The sequence below is a fragment of the Eurosta solidaginis genome, chromosome 2 (assembly GCF_040869045.1).
Source record: "Eurosta solidaginis isolate ZX-2024a chromosome 2, ASM4086904v1, whole genome shotgun sequence".
Classification (NCBI taxonomy): Eukaryota; Metazoa; Arthropoda; class Insecta; order Diptera; family Tephritidae; genus Eurosta; species Eurosta solidaginis.
The window spans coordinates 193,470,508-193,482,706 of NC_090320.1; the positions used below are offsets into that span (position 1 = coordinate 193,470,508).

General features: G+C 36.7%; 1 protein-coding gene across 9 annotated transcripts in view; it reads left to right on the forward strand.

Moving 5' to 3' along the window:
• Trim9 (E3 ubiquitin-protein ligase Trim9) overlaps positions 1 to 12,199 on the forward strand; it is a 646,819-nt gene that overhangs the window by 124,076 nt on the left and 510,544 nt on the right. The gene's annotated exons all lie outside the window — the stretch shown is intronic.

Here is a 12,199-nt window from a genome sequence, read left to right on the forward strand (position 1 = left end):
TCTAGAGGCATGATAATAGGGCCATGCTAGAACAACAGGATATTTCGTGTATTTTTTTCTGTCTAGTGGTCAAGCTGCCATAAAGATATGAGCCATTGAGCAATGTACGAGTCATTATCCACTATTTTTCAATAAAATTACATGTTTTACTGCATGCTGAATAGATATGTATGCACAAAAATCATGCTAAAGCATATTATTATTGTCGCAGATGACCATTTCGTTTTCATACTGAAGGAAATTTCCATTCCGAAAACCCACAATTTCACCTTAAGCAGTAACGGTATGGCGACGCTTCTAGCAAAACAACAAACATTATGAAACTTCAAAAATCCCCAAATACGTCAAAAAATTTTGAGTGGAACTACCTTCTTTTTTATACCATGGTATATAAGTAAATTATGTCAACATTCAACTCCAGTAATGATGGTGCAACAAAATACAAAAACAAAAGAAAATTTCAAAATGGGCGTAGCTCCGCCCTTTTTCATTTAATTTGTCTAGAATACTTTTAATGCCATAAGTCGAACAAAAATTTACCAATCCTTGTGAAATTTGGTAGGGGCGTAGATTCTATGACGGTAACTGTTTTCTGTGAAAATATGCGAAATCGGTTGAGGCCATGCCCAGTTTTTAAACACAGTCGACCGTCTGTCCTTCTTCTTGGCCGTTAACACGATAACTTGAGCAAAAATCGATATATCTCTACGTAACTTAGTTCGCGTACTAATCTGAACTCACTTTATCTTGGTATTAAAAATGGGCGAAATTCTACTATGACCACACCCACTTATTCGATATCGAAAATTTCGAAAAATGAAAAAATGCCATAATTCTATACCAAATACGAAAAAAGGGATGAAATATTAGGGGGACTCATGAAAGCATATAAACTTATAAGGTGTTAAATTATATCCATTTACACACGCTGTTATATGAACGCACCTAGTAATACTCTTGATAAACTTGATTGTTTATTAGCTGTATTATTACCAAACAAAATTTTTTTGATTGTTATACAAATTAAAAAATGCCAAGAGTAAGTGAAAAATCAAAACTAAAACGCCTTTACTTGCTGATGTTGAAGATTTCTGATGAAAATGCCTGCTGTAATGTCTGCAAGGTTGCATTCCCTTGAGTTTACCGCGTTTACACAATGAAATGTGCGCGTAAATTTATACAAATTGTGTAAATGATTTTTCATACAAAATTTGACAGCTCGATTACGCACTAGATAAATTTATACGTTTACACACTTTACAAGTCATTTATACGGTTACATGAGTCCCCCTATTGTGATTGGATTGGTTTTTTGACGCAAAATATAGCTTTGGAAAAAACTTTGTAAAATGGTCCTGGTCCACATTTTCGTCGATATCTCGAAAATGCTTTCACATATACAACTAAGGACCACTCTCTTTTAAAACCCTCATTAATACCTTTAATTTGATACCAATATCGTACAAACACATTATAGAGTCACCCTGGTCCACCTTTATGGCGATATCTCGAAAAGGCGTCCACTTATAGAACTAAGGCCCACTCCCCTTTAAAATACTCATTAACACCTTTCATTTGATCTCCATATCGTACAAACACATTCTAGAGTCACCCCTCGTCTACCTTTATGGCGATATCTCGAAAAGGCGTCCACCTATAGATATAGAACTATGGCCCACTCCCTTCTAAAATACTCTTTAATACCTTCCATTTTTGATTCCTATGTCATAAAAACACATTCCAGTGTTACCCTAGGTTCATTTTCTACATGGTGATTTTCCCTTATTTTGTCTCCAAAGCTCTCAGCTGAGTATGTAATGTTCGGTTCCACTTGAACTTAGCCTTCATTACTTGTTTTATGTGAAATAATTTTCATAGTATGATAAAGATTCATCTAATTGCCATATAAAGTCTCACTGTGGTTGCTTGAGTGGAATGAAATTACAACACTGGCGACAGGAAATAATTGAAAATACAATAATCTGCCGAAAACACCAATAGGTCAGCTTTGCTAGCGAAGGAGGAAGAAATATAACACTGAATCGTCGTTGGGAAGCATTCAACGGACATTAAATGACGCGAAGCATGACATTTACCATGATTAGATAAATGATGATTATACACATATTATTTGTGCATGTGGTAGTGTAGATTGTTTCGTTTAGTGAACACAGAATTTAAGTTGCTTAAACTTGTTATGGTAGGACAAAATGAAATTAGTTAAATGCGTAGGTTTAGTGCTTAGGCATTCGTTAGTATCCTTTATGTGTGCTTTTATTGATGGCTCATCTGATGTTGATGATTATAGGGATAATGATGATTCTGACAGTGAAGATAATTGTGATGATAGTCTAATGACAATAGCGCTTGTATTCTCTGAATGTCTAATGAAGGTCTCTTTGTTTAATGTTATGTTTGGATGTTTATCTTTCTGTCGCGACGCAAAACTTAATTTTGTGGTATTGAGTTCTTTCAATTAAATACTACGTCGAAAGCCGTGAGCAAAAGTTATTAATTCCAAGTCAGTAGCTTTCAAGATGGTATCCTAAAATATTTTTGGTGATTCGCATTGAAAATTAAGAAGTCCTCTTAACCTTCATAAAATCTTCAACATAGCGTCACTAAAGTTGTCCGGGTCAAATTTAGTTCCAGTAGTAAATGGCTTAAACTTAATGTAACAAATAAGCATGTTTTATTACAGGCGTTAAAGATAGTAGAAAGACATTAATGAGATCCATGAGCAAAGAATTCTGCCCGGAAAAACAAAAAATATAGTATGTTTATAATGGGTAAAGTTTGCCCCAAAGGCCAAATTTGTAAATACCTATAGGCTCATTCCATTTCAAGACACCCGGTCCGCGCAGGACATGATTTTTGATTTCGATGAAATTTTAATATTTTGTTCTTTGGTCAAAATAATGAAACACGTATTTTTTTGTTTAAAAAAAATTTTTTTTCGGATTTATCGGCAATTGAATTCGATAAAATGCTATTGATATTGTAACGAATTTACTGCAATTCCCCTTATTTGCAACCTCTGCTAACGTTCGAATCACTAAACTGTTGAATAAATAACTCCACTATTCAATAATGCAAAATGGCCTTTATTAAAGTACTTCAGAATAATACTACTATTGCTCGCCAGATAGCGTCTTAAGTCAAACTGATTGTCGTGCCTCTACTGTTGCTGCCTTTTATACTGTCTGATTTCCTCGTTGCATATTTCTAGGCTTTTCTATTTCCAGAACTTACTACTTAGTTATCAGCTATAAAATTACTCAGCTGTAACTACAGATGCATGATTTTATAGCTTCTCTCAAACCCCATGCGCTTGTATGTGTGAGCGACACTTGCACAACCATTGCATACTTTCGGGAGTATCTCAGATTTATGCATGTGGTTGTGCGTTGTTTCTCCGCTGTGCGTACGTACATATGTGTAGACATAATGATTGAATTATTGATGTGCATACAAGTCACTGCTTAGCATCGGCTTAAAGATGATAGTATCCCTTAGTGCTGCTAATATTCGTTACAATATTTTATTCACCTATTTTTTCAACTGTCAATAACTTTGTCAAACATTGACCGATTCTCATGATTTTTTTTGAAATGTTCGTTGTTACTTTTACTTTTATATACATTAATAAACAATAGCATATAGTTTAAACAAAAATTTTTTTTTTAGTATTTAGTAAAAATTTATGACTTTTTTCAAAAATTAATTTCTCAAAAAAGTTATGTTTTTTTGTTTAAACTTTTTCTATATTGAGCGAACAGTTCATATTTCAACTTCGCCAAATGCCTGTTAGCCAAAACTCGTTGTTTTTGAGATATGAATTTTTGAATATTAAAAATTTTTTCCCCCATAAATTTATATAAAAGTAAAAGTAACAACGAACATTTCAAAGCAAAAATTATGAGAATCGGTCAATTTTTGACAAAGTTATTGACAGTTGAAAAAATAGGTGAATAAAATATTAAAATATCAATTGCATTTTATCGAATTCAATTGCCGATAAATCCGAAAAAAAATTGTTTGAGGCAAAAAAAAAAAAAAACACGTGTTAAATTATTTTGACCAAAGATCAACATATTAAAATTTCATCGAAATCAAAAATCATGTCCTGCGAGGACCGGTGTCTTGAAATGGAATGAGCCTATCGAATAAAAGTCTTAAATATTTGAGCGCAAAACTACTAACACCTTCTTTCTAAAAAATAGAAAAGACATAACATAATAAAAAATTAAAACAATTAACCAAAAGTTTTTCCGGAAAAGACGATTTTTTTTCTAAAATTTGCCAAATTCGACCCGAAGATCGAATGAGGTTAATGAAAAGAAAAATTATCAAAGAGGTCGTCGAACAAAGGGTTATATTAATTTCAGTTAAAGTAAACAATATTAAATAAACACCACAATGATTTGTGAACTTAATGTTAACCGAATTCTGAAATTCGTTAATAGGATTGTTGTGCCAAGAATTTTGCCCAGAGAAACAAAAATATAACTGTGTCTATTACGGGTCAAATTTGACCATAGAAAAGATAGAAATTTATGAGACCAAAACCACTTATATCTTTTAGTTTCTAAAATTAAATAATGTTACTTAATTTCTGCCCTTGGTATTTTATAAATATTGTTACGAATATTAGCAAAACTGAGGAGTGCTGCCATCTCCAGACCGATGCTAAGCAGTTACGTGAATTCACATCAATAATTCAATCATTATGTATCTACATAAAAGAATCAATAATTGCGTCTACACATATGTACACATTCCGACGAGCACCATTTACATACAAGGCAGCGAGAGATGAGATGTCACACACAGATGAATTTACCTATACGCTTATGTGTGTGCGGGAGACTGTAAACTATAAACTCACATATGTACATCTGAGAAGCGCTAAAAAGTAGACAATTGTAAACAAGTAGAAAATATATGAGAACTATACACACACGAATATAGTTGGTAAGTTCTGGAAATGGAAGAGCCTAGAAGTATGCAGCGTAAACTATAAAAGCGGGGCAGGCGAGTTCAGCTTGAGTTGAGCAATCAATGAGTTATTGATTAAGCACGCGATCTGGCGGCCAATAGTAGAGTTTAACTTGAGTTATCAATCAGTTTGGTTATTAAGCCAGCGAGTAGCAAAGTATAAATGTTATTGTGAAGTACACTAATAAAGGCCATTTTTCCATTATTCAATATTGGAGTTATTTATTCAACAGTTTAGTGGTTCGAACTGAGCAGAGGATTGCAAATAAGAGGATTTGCAGAAAATTCGTTACAATTGGTGTCAGAAGAGGAATTGTTGAATAAATTCTAGAGGACAACAAGGACATGGCAAAGTTAAGTGAATTGAAGATCCCGCAACTGAAGAAGGAGTTGGAGAGCCGTGGATTGAATACAAGCGGCGTTAAACTCGAACTTCAGGCACGGCTACGAGAGGCAATGGAAGCAGAAGGAATTGATGTGGAAGAGCATGTCTTTCATCTTGATGGCGAGGAGACAACAAAAATTGATGAGAAGAACGGAAGTCCGAGTCCAGTTGCAAGCGGCGATAATAATGCGATATTGGCTTTGTTATCACAGATATCGGCAAAAATGGAAACCCAGGAAACACGCATAACAGAAATGTCATCACAAATATCCACAAATATGGCATCCCAACTAGAATCCCAGGAGAACCGTATAACATCCAAGATGGAAGAACAGAAGACACGTATTGCAGAAATGTCATCTGGAATAACAGCGAAGATTGAAGCACAAGAGGCACGAATATCCGAAATGTCGGCGCAAATTGCAGCACAGATATCATCGCAGATCTCTGCTCAACTGGAAGAGCAAGAAGAACGTATTTCCTCGAAGTTGGAGGCCCAAGATACAAAAATTTTACAGTTTGAAGAAAAAATCGAGGCCGAGGTGGATGCTTTGAGAAGACGTATCGAGCAGTTGCAACTAAATCGCCCAGCAGTTTCAACGAGTAATCCAAAGGTAAAAACACCATCCTTTGACGGTTCTGTTCCTTTCCAGGTCTTCAAGCTACAGTTTGAGAAGACCGCAGCAGTGAACAACTGGAATGCGGAAGATAAAGTTGCTGCACTGTTCGTGGCATTGAAGGGGCCAGCAGCGGAAATCCTACAGACGATTCCCGAAGGAGAGCGGAACAGTTATGACGCATTGATGGCTGCTGTAGAACGGCGATACGGAAGCGAACACAGAAAACAGATATTTCAAATATAATTGCAAAACCGCTACCAAAAAGCTAACGAGACTTTGCAGGAGTTTGCTTCGGACATTGAAAGATTGGCTCATCTTGCAAATGCGGATGCACCCGTGGAATACACTGAAAGGGTAAAAATCCAGAGTTTCATAAATGGCATACGAGATGTGGAAACGAAGCGGGCTACATACGCAAACCCAAAGCCAACATTCGCAGAAACGGTGTCACAAGCCCTGATTCAGGAAACAGCGTCGCTTCTGTGTAAGCCAGTTTTCAAAGCACGCCGTGTGGAAGTAGAAAGGCCAGAGTGGGTAGACGCAATTTTGGAAGCTCTGAAGGGATCACAACAGAAAAATGCCGGAGTTATGAAATGCTTCAAATGCGGGAAGTCCGGTCACATTGCACGTCATTGCGATCTTGGCCTTAATAGTTCCAACAATGTGGGTGGGCGTAAACGCAAAGCTGGAGGAGATGAGCAAGAGCGAGTAAGAGGTAGAGAGCTTGATCCAGCTATTGAATGCCCTGTGATATCTGTGTCGCAAATTGGTAGAAAATCGAGCAGTCTTACCGTCAGAGGGAATGTGGATGGCAACGAACGAATACTGACTGTAGATACGGGCGCATCTCATTCCTTGATCCGATCTGACTTGGTCAACAGGATAGTAAAACCGTTACCTGGAGCAAAGTTGCGTACGGTCACTGGCGAGTATAACCAAGTTCAGGGAGAAGTGATATGTGAAGTATTGATTGGGAAGGTCATGGTTTTACACAAATTTGTTGTGGCGGAGATTGTTGATGAAGTTATATTGGGAGTGGATTTCTTGGTTGACCATGACATCAAGATCGATATGCAGAGAAGGGTGATGCATTAGAACCAAGATGTGTCACTTAACTTCAGTTTAGAAAAAGGGTTCAGCAGTAAGCGAGTGCTGGTGGAGGAGATTCGACAGAGACCACGAAAGTCAAGGAAAGTAGATCGAGCAAAGGTTGATGGATCGAATGTGCCAAATAAAGCGAAATTAAAAGTACCTGCGAGGAAAAGACCGGCATCAACAAACCCTAATGGACGCACTAAAATGACTGAAAGAATTTTTCAGGAAGAATGCAAGGATGGTTTCAAGCCAGCGCGCAATTTTGTTGGGAAACGTCGGAACGATACTGAGTATGTGAAGCCAATCCGTCAAGAACAAGCTCTACAAAGTAGTTCTTCATTGGCCAAGCAACAGAGTGCGAGAGAACGATCCAGAATAATGAGTAGTAAGATGGAACACAGGTACGACAGGGAAAATAATTCGGAAGGTTTCCGGAATGGAGATTTGGTACTGTTAAACAACCCTCACCGGCGGAAAGGTGTTTCAGCCCAATTTCGGTGCAGTTGGGAAGGCCCGTACAAAGTTGTGAAGAAGATCAGTGATACCATCTACCGCATACAAACCACTGGGAAACAACGGATTAGAAGGGTGGTACATTTGGAGATGCTAGCGGCGTTTAGATTGGGAGATTTGTCTGATCGGGACGATCAGACTTAGGTGGAGGGCAGTGTTACGAATATTAGCAAAACTGAGGAGTGCTGCCATCTCCAGACCGATGCTAAGCAGTGACGTGAATTCACATCAATAATTCAATCATTATGTATCTACATAAACGAATCAATAAGTGCGTCTACACATATGTACACATTCCGACGAGCAACATTTACATACAAGGCAGCGAGAGATGAGATGTCACACACAGATGAATTTACTTGTACGCTTATGTGTGTGCGGGAGACTGTAAACTATAAACTCACATATGTACATCTGAGAAGCGCTAATAAGTAGACAATTGTAAACAAGTAGAAACTATATGAGAACTATACACACACGAATATAGTTGGTAAGTTCTGGAAATGGAAGAGCCTAGAAGTATGCAGCGTAAACTATAAAAGCGGGGCAGGCGAGTAAGAAGTAATTCAGTTTGAGTTGAGCAATCAATGAGTTATTGATTAAGCACGCGATCTGGCGGCCAATAGTAGAGTTTAATTTGAGTTATCAATCAGTTTGGTTATTAAGCCAGCGAGTAGCAAAGTATAAGTGTTATTGTGAAGTACATTAATAAAGGCCATTTTTCCATTATTCAATATTGGAGTTATTTATTCAACAGTTTAGTGGTTCGAACTGAGCAGAGGATTGCAAATAAGACCTCTCTGAAGTTGGCAAGACAACTTTTACGTGGAAAAAAATTACCTATTGGGAAAATTGCCGTGAATTTGCCGTAATTTATCCGTGAAACAAAAAAATTTGCCGTGGCCATATTTTAGAAAATACAGGGTGGCACGCCAACTTCACGTGAAGTTAGCGTGCCACTCTCAGAAAACCACCTTAGAGACCAGCTAGAAAAATAATTCTTGCACACGAATTTGCCGTAAATTTGCCGTAGATAAGTGGCATATTATATAATTTCGAAAAAATAAAATTTAACTTTTTTTTATGGTGCACCGCCAACTTCACGTGAAGTTAGCGTGCCACTTTTCGAAAACCACCTTAGACACCAATTAGGAAAATAATTCTTGCACGTGAATTTGCCGTAATTTATACGTGAAACAAAAAAATTTGCCGTGGCCATATTTTAGAAAATACAGGGTGGCACGCCAACTTCACGTGAAGTTAGCGTGCCACCCTCAGAAAACCACCTTAGAGACCAGCTAGGAAAATAATTCTTGCACACGAATTTGCCGTAAATTTGCCGTAGATAAGTGGCATATTTTATAAATTCGAAAAAAAAAATTTCAAATTTTTTTTATAGTGCACCGCCAACTTCACGTGAAGTTAGCGTGCCACTTTTCGAAAACCACCTTAGACACCAATTAGGAAAATAATTCTTGCACGTGAATTTGCCGTAATTTATACGTGAAACAAAAAAATTTGCCGTGGCCATATTTTAGAAAATACAGGGTGGCACGCCAACTTCACGTGAAGTTAGCGTGCCACTCTCAGAAAACCACCTTAGAGACCAGCTAGAAAAATAATTCTTGCACACGAATTTGCCGTAGATAAGTGGCATATTTTATAGATTCGAAAAAAAAAATTTCAAATTTTGTTTATGGTGCACCGCCAACTTCACGTGAAGTTAGCGTGCCACCCTCAGAAAACCACCTTAGAGGCCAGCTAGGAAAATAATTCTTGCACACGGATAAATTACGGCAAATTCACGGCAATTTTCCCAATAGGTAATTTTTTTCCACGTAAAAGTTGTCTTGCCAACTTCAGAGAGGTGCAAATAAGAGGATTTGCAGAAAATTCGTTACAATATGTTTAAATATTAAGTCGTTGAATATGATTATTGTGAGCAATCTGATTACTTTACAATAAGGTCTTTATTATATATCACGAAATACCCCCTTCGATTACTCTATAACCTTTTCCATGGTCTTGGTGATCAAATTAGTCAAAAGGCATGGGACTAAAAAAGCATTAAAGATAACCTGAAATTATTTATTGGATCAAGTAACGCTAAAAACCATTAAAAACATTTAAGCTCCAGTCATATATTACCTAAAGTTGAAAGCTAACATAATTCTCAAGTCTCATGCGTTGTTTCTCAACAGTCGCTCAAGTTGAGGATCATAGCCTCCTCAACAAAATGCACATTTTATGTTTCTCAAGTGGAGAAAAAAATAATTTCCAACTTGTATCCGTGCTTCGGCATATTCGAACATTCTAGAGTAGAAATCGTTTGCGTTAAAACATCTCAAATTTTATTTGCTCTGCTTCTCCAAATGTCGACTGTTAGGTTAGTATTTTTTATTTTGTGACAGAATTTAGCAGAATTTCCCTTCTTATCATATTTTTTTTAGTACAACCGTAATAGTGCTAGAATAATAATGTGGTCTTTATCCTATTACTTTGTGTGCTCTATTTTTCTTTGTCCACTCTTAATTCAATTATGTTCTGCTTAAATGAAATCAAAACTTTTCCTAAGCCTTCCGTAACTCATTAATGTCCTTTGTTGTTTTGTCAAATCGTCATGGGACTTACCATGCCTTTCGTTAGTTTTCTTCTTTTTTTAATGTTTATACAAATTGCAGTAGTTAATGAGCGCTAATTTTTTAATATCACGCCGTTGATTTTCTTGTATTTTCTTTCCTTAATAGTTTTCTTGCGGCAGCTATGATGTGGTTGTAGACGCCTACCAAAGGCAACATCAAATATTTAGAAAAAAGTTTTCTCAATAAGAACAAAAACTTCTTATCAGGGTCGCTTCTCGGAAGTCATTTGGCAAAAACTCCGAGTTTATTTCTGCCATGAAAGGCCTTGCCATGAAAATCTATCCAATTTGCAGATGCCTTTCGGAGTCGGCATAAAGCATGCAGGTTCCGTCCCACCAAATTGTAGGGAAAATTGGAAACGAACTTCGGCCTAAATTCCCTCCGAGGTAAGTCGCGCGAAGTATTTTATTTATTTCTTTTCATTTCTACTTCTTCTTGTATTTTTTTATTTTGGGAGTCTTCTATCCTAAATACTCAATTGACCGCCATTTCTTTCTTTTTATCTCATTTCATTAAATTTTAATTTTGTATCGTTGCTTTTAAGTTATTGTGAAAATAACCTAAATTTGTTAAACTTGCGCTTACTTGTCTCGCTCATATCCTCTTTTGGGTTCGAAATTTCATTGATGCTTAGCTCTTTGTTGTTGTTGTTGTTATCGCTGAAGTGCTTGTCCGTCACTTATTATCCTGATGATGACCATTGCTCTCATGCTTTTGCTGTCATGTCGCGTCAGCATGAAAATGTCATTTGAGCAACCACTTTTTGTTGTAGTTAATGTTTCGTAAATGGGACATGATGAAATGAATGAGATAACTTGAATGAAAAATAAAAAAATAAGTTTATTTGTGTTTTAGTTTATATTAAATTTTATTCATATCTTGAGTATTTGCAAGTGGCGTGCGGTATGTTTTTCTGGGCTATTTGAGGAATGTAGAATAAATGTTTTGGGAGATTTGGTATCGTTCAGGTCAGCTTTATGTGGTGGTGCTCTGAACGAATAAAATTAAGAAATTATTCTATTTGAACAAAATTATTCATTAAAATCTCGCTTGCCCTTAAAAAAATGGATCAACTTGTTAAGCCGTTAATGCTGCTGCTAATGTATATGCTTACTAACCCTTTTGTTGCTTTTGTTGAAGAAGTCAGTTCCATGATTGGTCTAAATGATTCTAAGGTCTGATTAAGTTGAACATAGTCGTCTGAAACATTATTTTAGCTGGCGCACGACTTCGGATAATAAAGCAAATGAATAACCCATGGGGGTGGGATCAACCGCAACGATGTGTGCATCCGCATGACGCGCGTATTTTTTGCAGAGTAATTGAAAAGCAGTAGTTTTTTTAGTGTCGAACTCTAAAACTGCTTAGCTATAGAGAAAACTCGTATGCTATGTAAAAAATACAAGACTTTATAGATAGACACACATATCTATTGCCATGGTGTGGGATTGACGTGCTCGCCCACTACACCGAATACCCCGAGTTCAAGGTCCGGGAAAAGCAGCATCAAAATCTTTAGAAAAATTCTTTTTCAATTATAAAAATAAATTTCTAGCAGCGTCGCCCCTCCGCAGTGGCCGATCTGTGGGAAAAATTAGAAGAGATGGTCGCTCTGAATCTCCTCGGGGAATTAATAGATTGTTGAATGACGAAAGAAAATGTATTATTGTGAACAAATTAACTGCTGATTGATGATGAAATTTATAGTAGATATACCAACAACAACGAAGAAGAGCTTGTATGTGTTAAGGCAGTAAAGAACAGATTTATTAATGATGAAAAGACGAAATATCAAATGCTGTAGAGGAGAGATATTATTCTGAAACAAACATCGAGAAGGCTTATTGAATTCAAAATGAGTTCTACATTGTTTTAGGAAGAGAGGTGCAAAATGTTTTGACGGCCGGGAGGGAACAATAACTTCGCAAAGATCTATCTTCGCGCGA